Raw genomic sequence first — 15,787 nt, 5'->3', positions numbered from 1 at the left:
CTTGAATATCCATGACAAGTGAATTTTAAGCACCTCCCCCCCACAAATGTTTATGCAAAGCTAGTTTTAATTCCACTTGCCATGAGCATTCACACCAGAAACTTGAAGATAGTTATGTGACCAATCACAACTAAACAGTGACATTAATTTCAGATTTCAAATAGCAAGCAGAGTCAATGAGATTAATGGCAAGCTTTTAAATAATTTTGAACAATAAACCCAAGAAAATTGCAATTTTTTTGCAGAAAACAGAAAATTTAGACTAAATTTTTGTTAGGAGTATTCACTCTTCTGCTCCTGAGCAATATTCACATGAGCTGTAGTGTTTATGATACACTTTAGATAGGACACAGTTAACGCTTCTCTCTGGTTTTGTGGGGGAGGCTCTATTTATTTTACAATAGAAAATGCCACAATATCAACTTCATCTTTCAAATAGTTCCTCCGCTTTTGACTTGGTTTCCACTGCTTTTCCGGGATGGGCAGCCATTTGCTGTCACCAAGTGGACTCAAGTGTTTTGAGAACTATTTTCATGTCGCTTACAAAAAGACAATAGGGATGGATAGCCAGGAGAAGAGCTATGCCCCAAAATCAAATAACTTATGCCAAAATAATACAAGGACATGCAAGAGATGGAAGGAGGTGGTTAGAGTTTCTAAAGAACATCTAAAATAGAGGATCAATTTAAATTCACCAATTTATGCAATGCAGTGGTGATTTTATATAAAATATTCAAGGAGTAAGTGAACTCATGCCTATGTGATTCAGAGGCTGCAAAGCTTAGAAATACTAAGGGAAGAGAGACATTTTCAGGTGTCCTGCCTCATTTTAAAAGCACAAAGTTTTTCAACAATAGCCAACAAAATGTCTCAAAAAGCCTTTTTAAAACATGAGAATTCTCATGAGAACCTTTCTCCCTCTCCACGTTGCAGGGACCCAGAAAGTCCTGATGCCAGGGAGAGCTGCTGCCTTCTCACTAGTGCGATTCCCGCCAGAGGTGTACCAAGAAATCCGTGGGAGGAGGGTCATACGAACCTTTCATTTAACGTGCCCCTCCAGAAGTATTCATATTTAGATTCCTGTGCATGTCCCTACCCTTAATCCTACAAGAGTTTTGCGTCCGTATTGAGGGAGGGAAAGTGTAAAATGATGTCAATTGGTTACTGATTAATACATAATAGTATATATTAAATTAAACATTTTTTTCATTACCTACACCACACAATAGAGAGCAGCGTTGAATTGTCCAGGTGATCATAAGTGAAGTCCATATACATTTCTGCAGGTGTATCCACCTCCTTTTGCATGCACAATTACTGTGCTAATATATGCAATTCTGTCCTTTGTAAACGTAAATGTTTGTTTTAAATGGGAGGTGTGTGTTCACAGATGTGAGAATTATAAATGACACAAAATAGCTGATGGGTCTTAGGCCTCAGTTTATGAATGTCTAACTCTAATACGCCTACCTTCCTGGCACTGAAAATATATTCCTTTTCAAATTAATCAAAAAGGCCAGGAGATAGGTGGAGTACTAGGTTAACACTTAACACATTAACTTGGACACCCAAGTTCAAGTTCAGATTTCTGTCACCAGTCATAACAATACTATTTTCTGTAGGCCTGATCCAAATCCATCACTCTCCTTGGATTAGGCCCTGTTAGCACGTATTACAAAACTGCAGCACAATTTGGCACACAAATTTGTCATTGCCCAATAGCTCTGAACTAGAGATGGTTACGGAGCTGCCTTGACAGAATTATAGAATAAACTTCTCTCTGTGACATAAACTCATCAGATAAACTAGGCCCGCATAAATGAGCAAGGTGAGCTACTTGCAAAGTAAATGGGCAAAACAGCAATAAGATAGATAGCTTAGAGGGCATATGCACAAGAGTTCAAATCTCTGGGGAACAGCTTCATGGCGCTGTAATAAATTTTTAAGTGTGCTTACTTTCATTTTTTCATAACTGAGTTTAAACTAAATATTTCACACTAATTTTGTAACTATTTGCACCAAAAGACACGATAAACCTGTCACTAAATTGCCAACACTTCAATTAAGGTTTCTTTTCCTTTATTAAAATTAATCAAAATCTTCCCTTTTGATTTAAATGGTTCTATGCAGTCATGCATTGATGTGCATGCCTGAACTGCCTGTTTACATTACTGGGGTTGTGTGCACACAACAGTAAGAGGAAAAACCCCAAGTGCTAGAGAGAGAGAGATGGAATGGGAAATGGTTTCAGATCACTGTTCACATTGCTAGTTTAATATAAGCACAAGGAAAAACAAATAAGAGGAAGAAGGATCATAATAGGTGGTCCGAGGAAGCAGCCCAAGCAAATGACATTCTGCAGGCATCTCCAGACAGTTTAGCAGGATCACGTTGTGTCTGAGGGTATGCACCCACACTTTCCACAGGATTAAGGAACTGCGGTTCTTTCAAATCTGCATAAAGAAAATGCTAACAGTGTAGGAGAGGAAATTCCGAATTCTAATAATTCTTGAACTGGGATAAGTATACCCACTGGTCCAACACACACAACCTCTTGCACTTAGTTGTAAAGAAATTTTGTATTCACACTTAACTAATATTTTGCACGCACTGTAAGTTGCCCTGGATAAGGGCAGCTGCTAAGCAAGTAATAATAATACAACACTGTGATAACCTAAACTAAAGTATTATTTCACACAGGGCTGGCTTTATGGGTGGGCGCCAAGGTTGGGGGGGTGGGGGAGAGCATGGTCAAAAGGCTGCAGAAAGGTGTGGAACTCCTAGTTAAAAATTAAGAGCCTTACCCACCCGGGAGATATGGATAAACGAGCTGTGGCGTAGGAGCCAGGTGCTCGCACACATCCCCTCTCTGCCCTCCCAGCAGCATGACACCTGCAGCACCGCTGCCGCCACTCCACCTGCTGAGCAGCCGCCCACTGCTCGGGGAACCCAGGGCGGGAGTGGGCACCTGAGCTCGCTTCACTCGCCTGTCTTGCATATTTAAACTCAAAGAAAAGACGCTAAAATACAAGTTTATCCAGGGCACCATTTTCCCAATGGCCGACCTTGATTCCACATCAAAGTGTATTCTATTTAGACAGTGAGTATCGACTTGTACATTAATTAAGAATGTATAACTCACTCATTTTGGGTGGAAAAACTCTGTTAATTTGCTCTGCCTCTTCCCAGTCACAATTTTGTTTTGAAGATGGGATTCATGGTCCCAAAGAGATCTGTAGACCCTGTCACCAACTCTCTCTAGCTGTGGAAAGTGCTGAAGTGCGCTCAAAGCCTTCAACAGCTCAGAGTTTGTCAGAGGTGGAACTTCATCAGAATCCTCCTTACCCTCTTGATACGTTTCATCAACGCAAGCTCGTTTCTCTGGCCTTGCAGCAGCTGCAACGCTCAGTAATTCCTCATCGGTTAGCTCTTACATGAGCAAATCTTTACCCACAGCCACAGCAGCTACTTAGTCCTCTTTTTCCATGCTGACTGGAAACAGAACATTGTTCAAGGGGTCATCAAGCTCTTCAACATCCTCTGTGGCAAGGCACCTCCTCGGTCTCGCCAGGCTTAGCACTTCCACCTCTGGTGGTGGCAGGGCCTGAAGTAAATCAGCCCCACTCTGGACTGTGCGCATCGTCCCACTCTGTTTACCGATATTGCCAAGGTAGGCCTTGGTTTTGAGTAGCCCCCCTGAACTTGACAGTCTCAAATAGTCTGAATTTTTTCTTTCTTTGAGAGACTTCTTGGCATTTTATCTTTTTGCCACCCAAAAAATAAAAAAGATGCAAGTAAGCGGAGGATGTGATATCACAGCATCACAAATGCTGTTCTTATGCGGCAGCTGTGTTGTTACCAAGTGGACAATTCACAGTAGGGAAAAGTGTTCCCAGGGAAAATGTTGCTCATAAGCAGCAGTTGCTCTTACAAGGTGTTGCTGCAAACAACTGTCCATTGTGGTGAACAAAACCAGCAAACAAAGGGGTGCCATTGTAGTCTGCAATCACGAAGATTACTCTAATCAGGCAAACTGACAACCGACAATATACCTCCGACACAAAGCTATTTTCAACCTAAACTCCATCTTAGATTTCCATCATTCAACCACCCGCCTCATCCATCGAACGTTCCCCACCAGCATCAACTTCCCAGACACCTTAATCAGCTTCAGCAATGGAACCCTATAGACAACTACATAGAGAGCCCTACCCAACTCATGGTCCATTTTGGTCAATTGTATGGTCATAGGATTTTAAAAACCACACCTTTCACGGTCTCAGATATTTACATCTGAAATGTCAAGGTATTGTGACTCTGAGGGGCCCAACTCAAAATGGGGTTTGGGAGGGGGTCATGGTATTGCCTCTCTTACTTGTGTTGCTGCTGGTGGGGCACTGCCTTCCGAGCCAGGCGCCTGGCCAGCAGCCACTGCTCTCCAACCACCCAGCTCTGAAGGCAGCAGCAGGGGCTCCAGCTGTCAGCGCCGGGCAGCCACAGGTGATGTAATCAACGCAATGTCTACATGGGCACTGAGTTGACCTAACTACATTGACTTAAGTGCTGTGCCTATTGCGGAGGTGGAGTTAAGTTGTGTAGAGGGCAACTTGCGTCGGCAGAAGTGACATTTACCGTGTAGATGCTTAACTGCCTTACATTGACCTAACTCTGTAGTGTAGACCACGCCTATTTCACCAACAGAAATTGGTCCTAAAAAAAGATATCACCTCATTCACCCTGTCTCCCTAGTGTCCTGGGGCCAGCACAGCTACAAAAACCACTGCAAACAAATGTGAAATACCCACGCAAATCAAAAGTGAATCTGACCAACTATATTGTACGGGGCGAAACAGTGAAATAGACTCTACACAAATTGCTGTCAAATACACCAAAAAAAAATAAAAAAATCAGCTAATCCTTTTGTTGCAGTAATCTCAAATGTTACTTGTAACAGCAGCAGATTCTGGACAGAAGTCATTATTCGGCTGTGTAGCTTTAAATGTAACATTCAGGCTGCTATATTATACGTATTTGAGTTATGGCACATCAGCTCTATATCACAATCAAGCTGAGCGAGGCCTAGTTAGCACTTCAGTGGGAGATTTCATGAAAGGCCAAGGTGCCAGAGGAAGTAGAGAGTGGTATTCAGTAGACAGCACCTTTCCTTTGGGTTACATTTCATGCTGGAGGAAACTGTTGCTGCCAGTGCAGTCTTCTGGAGGAGGTGTAAAACTGAGGTCTGAATGCCATAGTCATTACACAACCTTTGTCGCGTCCCACAAGAACAGGGTATTCAGCTAGAACACTCAGGCTAATTCCTATTTAGGCACCTGCATTCTGTCCTAATTCTCCCTGCAGCTTCAACTGCCTACATTCTTCCTCTTTACTTTGTGCTCTACAGGGTTGTGCTACTGTGCACTTTTCCATCCCAAAGATGGATGTATTACATTGGCGAGGGCATGATTCATATATGCCCACACTGGTAATTGCTCTGGGACCCTTTGGGCTAGGACACTATAAATCTACGTTATCAGACAGACTTATACAAGGCACAAAATACACACAATCTGAAACCAGTTTTCTAGTGACCCCGTATGTAACAGCATACTTGTGAAGCTTTTTTCGTATCCTGCTGCTGTTGTATTGACTGTTGGGACTGACGCTAAAATGAAACCTTTGCCATACTGCAGGATTTTTTGTAGAAATAAAAAAAGAAGTGTAAAGGTTGTGGCTGAAGGTAATGTGTAAGAGCTAATTATTAGCTAATTATTAGCTCCAATTCAGCAAAGCACTTGAGCACGTCTAATTTTAAGAATATTTTCCATCCCCCCCAATAACCTGGTGTTCTTCAGGTTTTAATTTTACTACATTTAGCTTACAACAATACTAGCAACTTGCTTGTTGCTTCCTCTCAAAGTCAGTATTTTGAGACTGATGCTGTCACTTGGCATTTTTATTTTTGAGTATACAATATTAAACGATAAGTGAATAAGTTTTAAATTTCACCATTTGCACTTTCATATATAGCAGAACAAGATAACTGGCAGACAAAATTTCTTTCAATGCTTTGACAATTCTATTTTTATTAAGTATATGAAACATTTGTATTTGAGTTATTTTCTTAGGATTTGATAGTCCTATCACACAGAAGAGTACACAGAAATAAGCCTTCTATAAATCTTTACACTGTTGATTTAGAAGAATCAAAAGATAGAAAAAAATTCGGATTCCTGAAACAAAACATCTTTTATCAAACTGAATTCCATGTAAGTAATACACTAGAACATAGATGTCTTGACCATTTCAATACTTATTTCTCAATATTTCACAACTTCGGTAGCTTGACATGAACTAATTTGGATGTTAAAAGATAGAAAACGTAAATGACAAAAGTTCAATATGAAGGAGAGCATGTTTTCATCTGTTACAGAATCTAGTTAGTTGCAGTTTGTAATAAATATTTGATTTTATTAAAGAGCTGAGTAATTAAGTGAACACAGATTCAGAATGTTACTCATAAAATAAACAGCAGGATTTTATTTAGGAGAACAAGGCAGTACGCCAAGTTTATTGTGAATACAAAACATTTAAAAAGCAATTGCTTGCACATTTTTATATACACATACAATTTTACAAAGATGAAGTATAGTTAATAGACTTAGTAGTTTGTGTTAGTTTACTGGCCAGGTGGCTAAGATAAAAGGAAAGGAGCAGGGGTCTGTCAGTGCGCACTGATGCTTTTGGAGAAGATTGTAGAACCAAACAAAGTTTGTATTTTTTATTTATTTTTTAAATAGGGGTAATCTTTTATGCTACTTTATGGGTTTTGCTTTGTTATGCTGCATTTGTATTTTGGTGTGATTATTAATTATTTATGTTTTGCAAGCAGGACTATTGTTATTTTTTTTATAGTTTTTATAGTTGTTTTTTAGGTGGATTTTAGGGTTATTAGGGCAGGCAGTTTTTGGCTATTTGGGTAAAGTTTTTATTTTTTTGAACATTTGAGGCTGGCTTTTTTTTGGTTTTATATAAACATTTATATTTTAATATTTGTAATATTTATTTAAAACTTGCAACTGGAAGATGCAAGTGTTTTTAGAAACATTTTTATTTAAAACATTTATTATTGTTAAAAAATTTTATTTAACAGAAATTTTTGTTTTAGAGTATTTGCTGATGTTACTTTTAGCAGTGATTTTAAAACATGTGTACTTTAACAATGGCAACAGTTTTACAAAATGATTTTTGGTAACTTTACAAACAGAATAATTAATGACCACATGTTTGTCCAAAACTAACAGATTGTGGTTTTAAAACAACCTTATTAATAATGAACAGATTACCCTACATGCCCAAAATGCAAAGCTTTACAAAGACTGCTGTGGTGGTTTATGTACCAAAATAATAAGGGTATTTTACATAGAATTAATGTAACAGAATCAAGCTTTGGGCCTACAAGAACATTGCACAAAACAATCCATTCGGGCCAAGGAAACCATCCTACCCTAAACTCCATAATCACATCCCAAGTTTGAAGGGGAACATAGGAGTGGGGACCTGATTTTATCAAAAGAAGTTCCCATCAGAAAGTTGTGGAACTTAGCGGGAATTTGGAGGCTTCTGCAAATGCCAATAATGCTTGATCCTACAGAATTTAATTTATGCAGGATGGAAGGTAGAAAAATTAATTATGTGCAGTGCATGAAAGGAGAAATTATAGTGCAGAGCTAAGTAATATTTGTGATTATGAATTCTCTCAGGGGAGAGAATGGGTCCCCTCATTGATTGGTAAGATTTAGGCCTTTGAAGTCTGTTTCACATCAACACTCCACTCTCCCAGCTGTGGTCCATACCGTGTTTGCAATGGTTTGCTTCAGCCTACTAAATAGAGAAATTAAAGACAAATGACTGATCTGTGTGGCTTATCTTGGAGAAAACTCACAAGCTTGGGAGGAGAGAACACTAATGTTCAGGCTAGTGATTGTTTATAGGCTTTCCAGGTTAGAGAGAACAGTTACAAAAATTCACTGGAGAAGCGCTGATCCACACATTAGATATTTCCCAACCTACAGGATGTATAACTGTATACAGAAGTAGGTAGCTTACTGAAAGCCACCAACCCATTTACCTTTCCAGAATTGTAAGGGGTCGTGTCAAATACATTCCCATTATGACCCGTTAAATTTCCATTGCAACGAACCATGGGACAAGATTTACTGAGACCGTAATGAAAGACAGAAATTGACATAAATGGCTCTTTTCAGGGCCTTAGCCAAAGATGGCACTTAAAATCATCAGTTTCAACGTGGAGAGATTCTCTGCAGACTGACATTCTATCTGGCATGAAAGTTGATATCATGCATCTGCAAGGGAGACAAACAGACAAACAGCACCAGACATCCTTGGCATGCATATTGCTGCAAACATAGCTAGCAACACTTATGGTAGCATGACTCTTGTACATGGCAAAAGACTGGAGAAAAGCATTGCTGTGAAATACCATGGTATAATGGAACTTATAGTTGAACTCAACCAAATAGCAGTTTTGAAATCATCAGTCGAATGGTTTTCATGGCCAACTGATTGCCCCTACCAGAAAAACCTGTCATAGGCAGCTTCATCAGTCAACCCCATCTGGGAATACTCCAAAAATGATGAGACTGAGGAAGAAGTAGCAATGTGAGCAGCAAACAACTTGACCTCACTCTGTGACACCAAAGATGAATGTACGTTCCAAAGTACATGATAGAACAAGGGGAATTCAACTTCGGATGGTCTGACTGAGAAAGCTTTACTTCTGAATTGGATGGATCTATCTGTAATATTACTCTGACACATAAGCACTGTGGAGAATGTCTCCCTGGTATGGAAGACTGCCCAAAAGTACATTCTTGGGGGAAGGAGGGAGGTGTCAGACATTATATGTATCTGGGTTTTAAGAACTAACAAGCCAACAATATAAAAGATATTTGGAACTGATTCACTCAGATCCCTTTGGTGAAGAAACCATTGGGTTTGGGGAAATGCCTAATCCACCAATTTCTAATCTCTCTCATAAGCATTTCCCTGAACCCAATGGTTTCTTCAAAGGGATCCGAGTCAAAGGGTGCTAATGTAACTCTTCCATTATCAACGTTTTGAAGCCACTCTCCTTGAGAGAAGCACAAACAGTAGTGTAAACTGGATTCTCCAAGGACCGACAGACAAAAAGGATGTTGGATAAATAACCTGGTTTTAAACAGGTTCAAGGCTTTCTTCCTGCTCCAGTAAATGAACAGGATACCTAGTCCATAGAGGGCCCCAATCCTTTGGGAAGGGTTGGAAGGACTGGGACTACCAAGGTCCCCTAAATCTGGGTGCTTGTATTGAGATGAAGTTGTGATGAATTTGAAACCACCAAAACTCCTTGGGTGGGTTTTGGAAGGACTGCTCCATACACAGCTCATGTTACGGCTGAGGTGATCTCTATTAAGTTTATTAACGTGTGTAGACTCTCTTCTTGTTTTTAGTTTGTTTTCTCTGTAACATTTTTACCTTAAGAATAAAATAGGTTTGCATAAAAGAACTGAATTTATAATACTGTGGGCAGTCATAGTTAACTGATTTGGAAAAGAAAGAAAGCAGTTCTGGTGAGTAAGATTACCTTTTGTTGGGAATAACAAATTGAAGGCAGGGAACTGTTCAGCTTGAAGATACTCCATTCAGAAGAGAGATGATGACCAGAAGTGCTGGAAGCTTGAGAGTGGGTGCCCATGCTGGACCCATGGAGGGTGACTACAGGTGCAGTTTCCCTGAACAGTGACAGTCACCTCCTCTAGTGGCTAGTCAGCTATGTTTGAGTCTGCTATTGATTCCAACTAATGAGTTCAAGTTATGTAGGAACAGAGTTCAATCCCTACACATGGGCCCAGGGTAGGGGCATTGGTTATTTATTTTTAGTTGTTAACTATAAAGAAAATTACAAAAATTATGAATTTAACACACCATAGGAAAAAAAAATCAAACCATTCTTAGGCCCCCAAACCTGCCAAAAGAAACTGATGAACAGACTCTGGCAGTCACCCACTGAAGGTAATGACGGACAAGGTCTTGTCCTCATCGTTATTCCCTCAGGATCAGGGCCTTAGTTGGTTTTAATTGCTTATATTCTTAATACTATACAAGAGAACCTAAGATGGGCTCCAGACTAATGGCTCTAACCCACCAGGTAAAAATCTCTCTGGCTGGAAATGTTCTAAATTCCACATACAATAAATACGAAGTAGCAGTACTCTTTACAAATGAGGACACACCCACATTTAACAAACTGAAGAGAACTTGTTACCAATATTGTTCAAAACCTCACAGCAGAGCTACAAGGGCAATCATGGCTATTGTATATTTTCTTCTAAAGTGTCATTGTGCCATTGTTTATGAGCTCTTATAAGAGGTAATATAACCCTTTAATGATGTGCTTCCCTAATGCCAGCTAAGATTTAGGATCTCTTCAGACTTGTGGGAGGGATAGGAACATGGCAATACAACCACAGTGTAGCTCACCCCCCACTACTCAAAACTCATGATCCAATCCTCAGAAAACGACGAGTTTTAATAAAAAACAAACATGGGATTTGTTTTACTTGTCTTCTGATTCATGAGCCTTTAGGTTGCACTTTGGGTATATTTTCAAGCTCTTCTTCACAACCACATGGGCTAGAAACACATTTTCTTAACAATCACTGCACTGTGGTAAGTGAGGCCTTAAGAACATCAAACTTCACAAGATCATGAGAGATGGCAACACTAACCTTTCTAATCTAAAATGAACTAGGAAGCAACTGAGGAACAGCCTTGGTGCTCTTCGGAGTTACCTTACCTACATGAAAGGCAATGGACCATAGTGCCCAAGAAAGCTCTGCCAGCTCCACCACTCTATTAGGAGAGCTGATAGAAATTAAATATTCTTTTAAGGAACAAGCACTAAAGGGGCTCAAGAGAACACAAGCAAACTTTGAGCACCTGGGAAGTTCCAGAAAACTGGAAGAAAACAAATGTTATACCAAATTTTTAAAAAGGGTAAATGGGATGTAATTAAAGGCCTGTCAACCTGACATCAACCCTGGAAAAGATAATGCAGTGACTGATATGGAACTCAAAAAAGAACTAATGGAGGATAATGTAATTAATGCAAATCAATTAATCTAATGGGTTTATGGAAAAATAGATCCTGTCAAACTAATTTGATTTTTTTTTTTGGATGTGATTACAAATTTGGTTGATACAGGTAATTGACACAATATACTTAGACTTCTCTAAGGGGCTCAACTTGGTATCAACATGACATTTTGATTAAAAACTAGAATATAAAATTAACATGGCACACGTTAAATGGATTAAAAACTGACAGAGCCTCAAATTGGTGGAGTGGTAAATAATGAAGAGGACAAGTCACTTACTGAGAGCGACTTCAATCACTTGGTAATCTGGACTCAAGCAAATAGGCATTTTAATACAGCTAAATGTAAATGTACACATCTAGAAACAACGAATGTAGGCCATTTTTTACAGAATGGGGACTCTTATCCTCCATGACCCCTAAATCTTTTTCAGATTTCCCCAGAATAGTCAGCTCAACATGAGCTCCCAGGGTGATGCTGTGGCCAAAAGAGCCAATGCGATCCTGGGGTACATGAACAGAGGAATCTCAAGTAGGACTAGTAAGGTTATTTTACCTCTATATTTAGCACTGGTACAACCACTGCTTAAATACTATGTCCAGTTCTGGTGCCCACAACTCAAGAAGGATGTTGATAAATTGGAGACGGTTTAGAGAAGAGCCAGGAGAAGGATTAGAAAACATGCCTTATAGAGATTGAGCTCTTTTAGTCTATTTGTTCAGACTAACAAAGAGAAGGTTAAGAGTGACTTTAATTGCAGGCTATAAGTACCTACATGCAGTGAACAAATATTTAATAATGGGCTCTTCACTCTAGCAGAGAAAGACAAATCTAATGGCTGGAAGTTGAAGCTAGACCAAGTCAGACCAGAAATAAGGCATAAATATTTAACAATGAGACTAACCAAGCAATGGAACAATTTATCAAGAGTTGTGGTGATTCTCCATCACTGACAATTTTTAAAAAACTTTGGTGTTTTCCTAGAAAGTATATTCTAGGAATTATTTTGGGAACGTTCCATTGTCTATGCTATACAGAGGCTAGACTAGATGATCACAGTGGTCCCCACTGACATTAGAATTTATAAAAAAAAGTCTGTGACCCCAATCCTGAAACTGGCTCTCTGTGCGCAGACCTCTGCAACAGCATGGAGCCAGATGTAGGATTTTTGCTCACATGACTAAAGGCTCATCTGCATTGCTTGTTGTACTGCAGTAACTATACCAGCATGGTTAAGGCACTACAATCCCCCTACCATGGATGCAGTTATACTGGTATCAATGTGCTTATCCCACTATAGCTCATCCCCAAATTGGAAGTGGAACCAGCTATGCTGGTATAGGCACATGTATTCAGGTACAACTGCACCCACACAAATTGTTCCTGGGAAGTCAGAGATTTGCACAAATTTGCAGAACTAGTAACTGTAGTATTTTAAGATTTATAAATATACAAAAATCAAATTTAAGAATAAAAAAACAAACATTTATTGATCTTTGGTTTTTAAAAGTTGCCTTATTTCTAATTTGGGCAGCACTGTATAAAATGGAAGTTGTATTGCAGTCAAGGGTATGTATTATAAACAGTTTAAATGGTCAGGTTATAGTGCACAGTAAAGATAAGAACACTAAGCAACTTCTATTACACTAAGCAAATTCTAAAGTACCAGCATTGCTTCAAACATTAAATCCCTCATTTGAATTAATGCTTTAAAAAGGTAAGCAGATTAAGAACATAACAGCCACACTGGGTCAGACTAATGGTCCATCTAGCCCAGCATCCCATCTTCTAACAGTGGCTGGTGCCAGATGCTTCACAGAGAATGAACTGAACAGAGTAATTTATTGAATAATCATCCCCCTATTGTCCAGTCCCAGCTTCTGGCAGTCACACACCCAGAGCATGGGATTGTGTCCCTGACCATCTTGGCTATTAGCCATTGCTAGACCTAACTTCCATGAATTTAATCAATTCTTTTTTTGAACCCAGTTATACTTTTGGCCTTCACAATAACCCTGGTAATGACAATCCAAACAAGATTGATTGAAGCAAGTTTATGTACAGAAGTTTGTCAACAGCTTTTTCTGCAGTTACTGTGTTAACCCCACTAGTATTTAGTCAGTATACATTCTGTTTTAGTACATAATTTTATTTTATGTATAATCAACCACAAAGGTAAATTATAAATTTTCCACTGAACAATGACAGGGGAGTTAAAAAAAAAAAAAAAAAAGCATAATGTTTGTATTTCTCAATATTTTATTAAATTAACATCAAAATTTTTTTAAAGATATTACAGCAAGCTATTTATTTTCATGAACATTATGAAACTGCTGCCTGACACATGCTAACACTTTTCAAACAAGACAAAATTCTTTAATTCTCCAATTCTCCAGCAAACCATTAGCAGCACTAAGCAACATGATCTCTTACACACAGTGTAAAAAAACTAATGTATAGTAGCTTATTGGAACAAGTTTTCCCCAAACCATGTACTATATACATTAAATATTATACTAATTGCAAAAACCACTTTTTAGAGCTAAAAGCTCAAGACACTATAAGGCTTCCTTTAAGGAATGCTTCCTTTGGTACAGACTTAATTCAATGCAAACAGATCAATTTACAAGCACTTTACATGTAACATGCAGAATAATTACCTCAAGACTAAGCATCTAATAAAGTTTATTTTGTCATTTTTTCTGCTGAATCAGCCTAATAACGTTTGATAGATTTTTTTTTAATCTTAAAATTTAGAGCATGCTAGTTCTTCTAAAATAAAAAATAAAAAAATTAAGCTAGCAGCCCACTGTCCTAACAAAAGTATTCTGTAGTACACAAGGCTGCTGTTAAAAATACAAAATGTAAAACTGTACAACAATTAACATTGGTCTCCTGTTTTGGATCCACTATATTGAGCCCCATACATCCGTATTATTACTGCTCTTTTGTACCCTAGCTTTGATCTCATTAATGTTCCAGAGTCCTGCAAAAGTTTAAACACTTGCTAAACTTTAAGCACATGAATAGTCCCAATGAGATCAGGTTAAAAATATAAGTCTTTGGAAGGGCTGGAGCTTAAGCTACAAACTTGTAGCAAAGCAGTTACTACATACTTCTTTCAAAGTCAACTTTTCTATTGCAGTAGACAGTTCCAATATTGTAGAATTGTAATTTCTTCCATCTCAAGTATGGAAAAAGTGTGGAAGTGTTGGAGGAACTGAGGTGTTCTTATAAATACAGTAAAAGGAGGGCAGAATTCTTAGAATATTTATATGATAAAAGCAAAATAAACTTATTAGAAATAAAATGTATATATGTACAAAAACATTGGCCATGAGAATTTATTTTTCCACATTATTCATCTATACATATGCACATACATATATAAATGAGTTAAAAATAAATTCCCATAGGAAGTTTTTTAAGGACTAGCCCACAGTCTGCATTTTCTTAAAGGAAATCTTCTAGGTATGTATATCTACCAAGAACAGCACAAGGCATATGCACAACTTTAAAAAATATGTCTATTTGAAAATGTCATTTCTAGTATCTGCTCTAGAATGTCCAGATTCAGGCACTTCAGTAACATTTCTCATGCACAGAGGAAGGAGTTTGTTCTTTGTTTAGATATTGTTGGTAATATTGTACCCTTACAAACTTTTTTATTTTTAAAAAATGATGCAGCTTTTTCCAACTCTGCGGTAGAGTGTAGGTGTGCCTGGTTTTAAAGTACCAAGTCACGTAACTTTGCTCAGAGCAGATCTAATCAATACGGTGATAGCTGGTAGACAATCAAAATGAAGGCGCTCAATCTTGCAAAGGCTGATGGAACTCAAAGTAAGTGGGAATTTTTTGAAAACCTACTTTAAAGAGAGGGGGCTTGGAAATTTCCTGAAAGGTTTGACCTTTTCCATTGTGAACGTGAGATAAAAATCAGTATTTGCCAATCAGTTACAGTTAATTTGCTTTCTAAGCATCGATGTTGTCAACGCCAACATAGTTCTACGAACAGGATGTCTTCATCTATGTACCCTTTGTTAACAAAAGCTCTCAGTAGCAAGAATTGAGGTTAAAATTAATATTTTATATATAAAGTTCCCAATAACAATGATAGATTTTTAAAACATTTATAGTCGAGACCTGTACAGTAATTTACAGTTTGTACAGTTTACAACAATTTTAATTTTAGTGAAATTCTGGGCCTAAATAATGTAATAGCATTAAGTAAAAATATTTGCTTATATTTAAAGGAGAATGATACACTAGGATAAAAGGGTTGCCTCCCCTCCCCACTATTCCTGCCACAGATAAGCATTCTCCCACTTATCTTGTTCTTGAAAATGTTTATCTACTCAAATTATGCAAGATAGTTAACAACGTAAGGTAATTAAAAATGGAATATGGGCATGAGTTAAGACGGGAAAACCAGAAACAGGAGAAAAATTATTTGTTGGCATACTGTTACACGTGTAAGAATCAGATTTACAAAATGAAATTTTTGGTGCACTTTTCTTAGTTCTACCTTTTATGAAAAATATTGTGAATATCCATCTGCTTTTGACGTATGTAAGACTATAGTACGTAGAGGTAAACAAAGTTACAGAGAATACTGAAAATTAGGGCAATAC

Source organism: Emydura macquarii, unplaced genomic scaffold (genome assembly GCF_026122565.2).
Source record: "Emydura macquarii macquarii isolate MOO-44397 ecotype Brisbane River unplaced genomic scaffold, CSIRO-AGI_Emac_v2 contig_2897, whole genome shotgun sequence".
In the NCBI taxonomy this organism is placed as follows: domain Eukaryota; kingdom Metazoa; phylum Chordata; order Testudines; family Chelidae; genus Emydura; species Emydura macquarii.
This window is presented reverse-complemented; position numbering follows the sequence as displayed.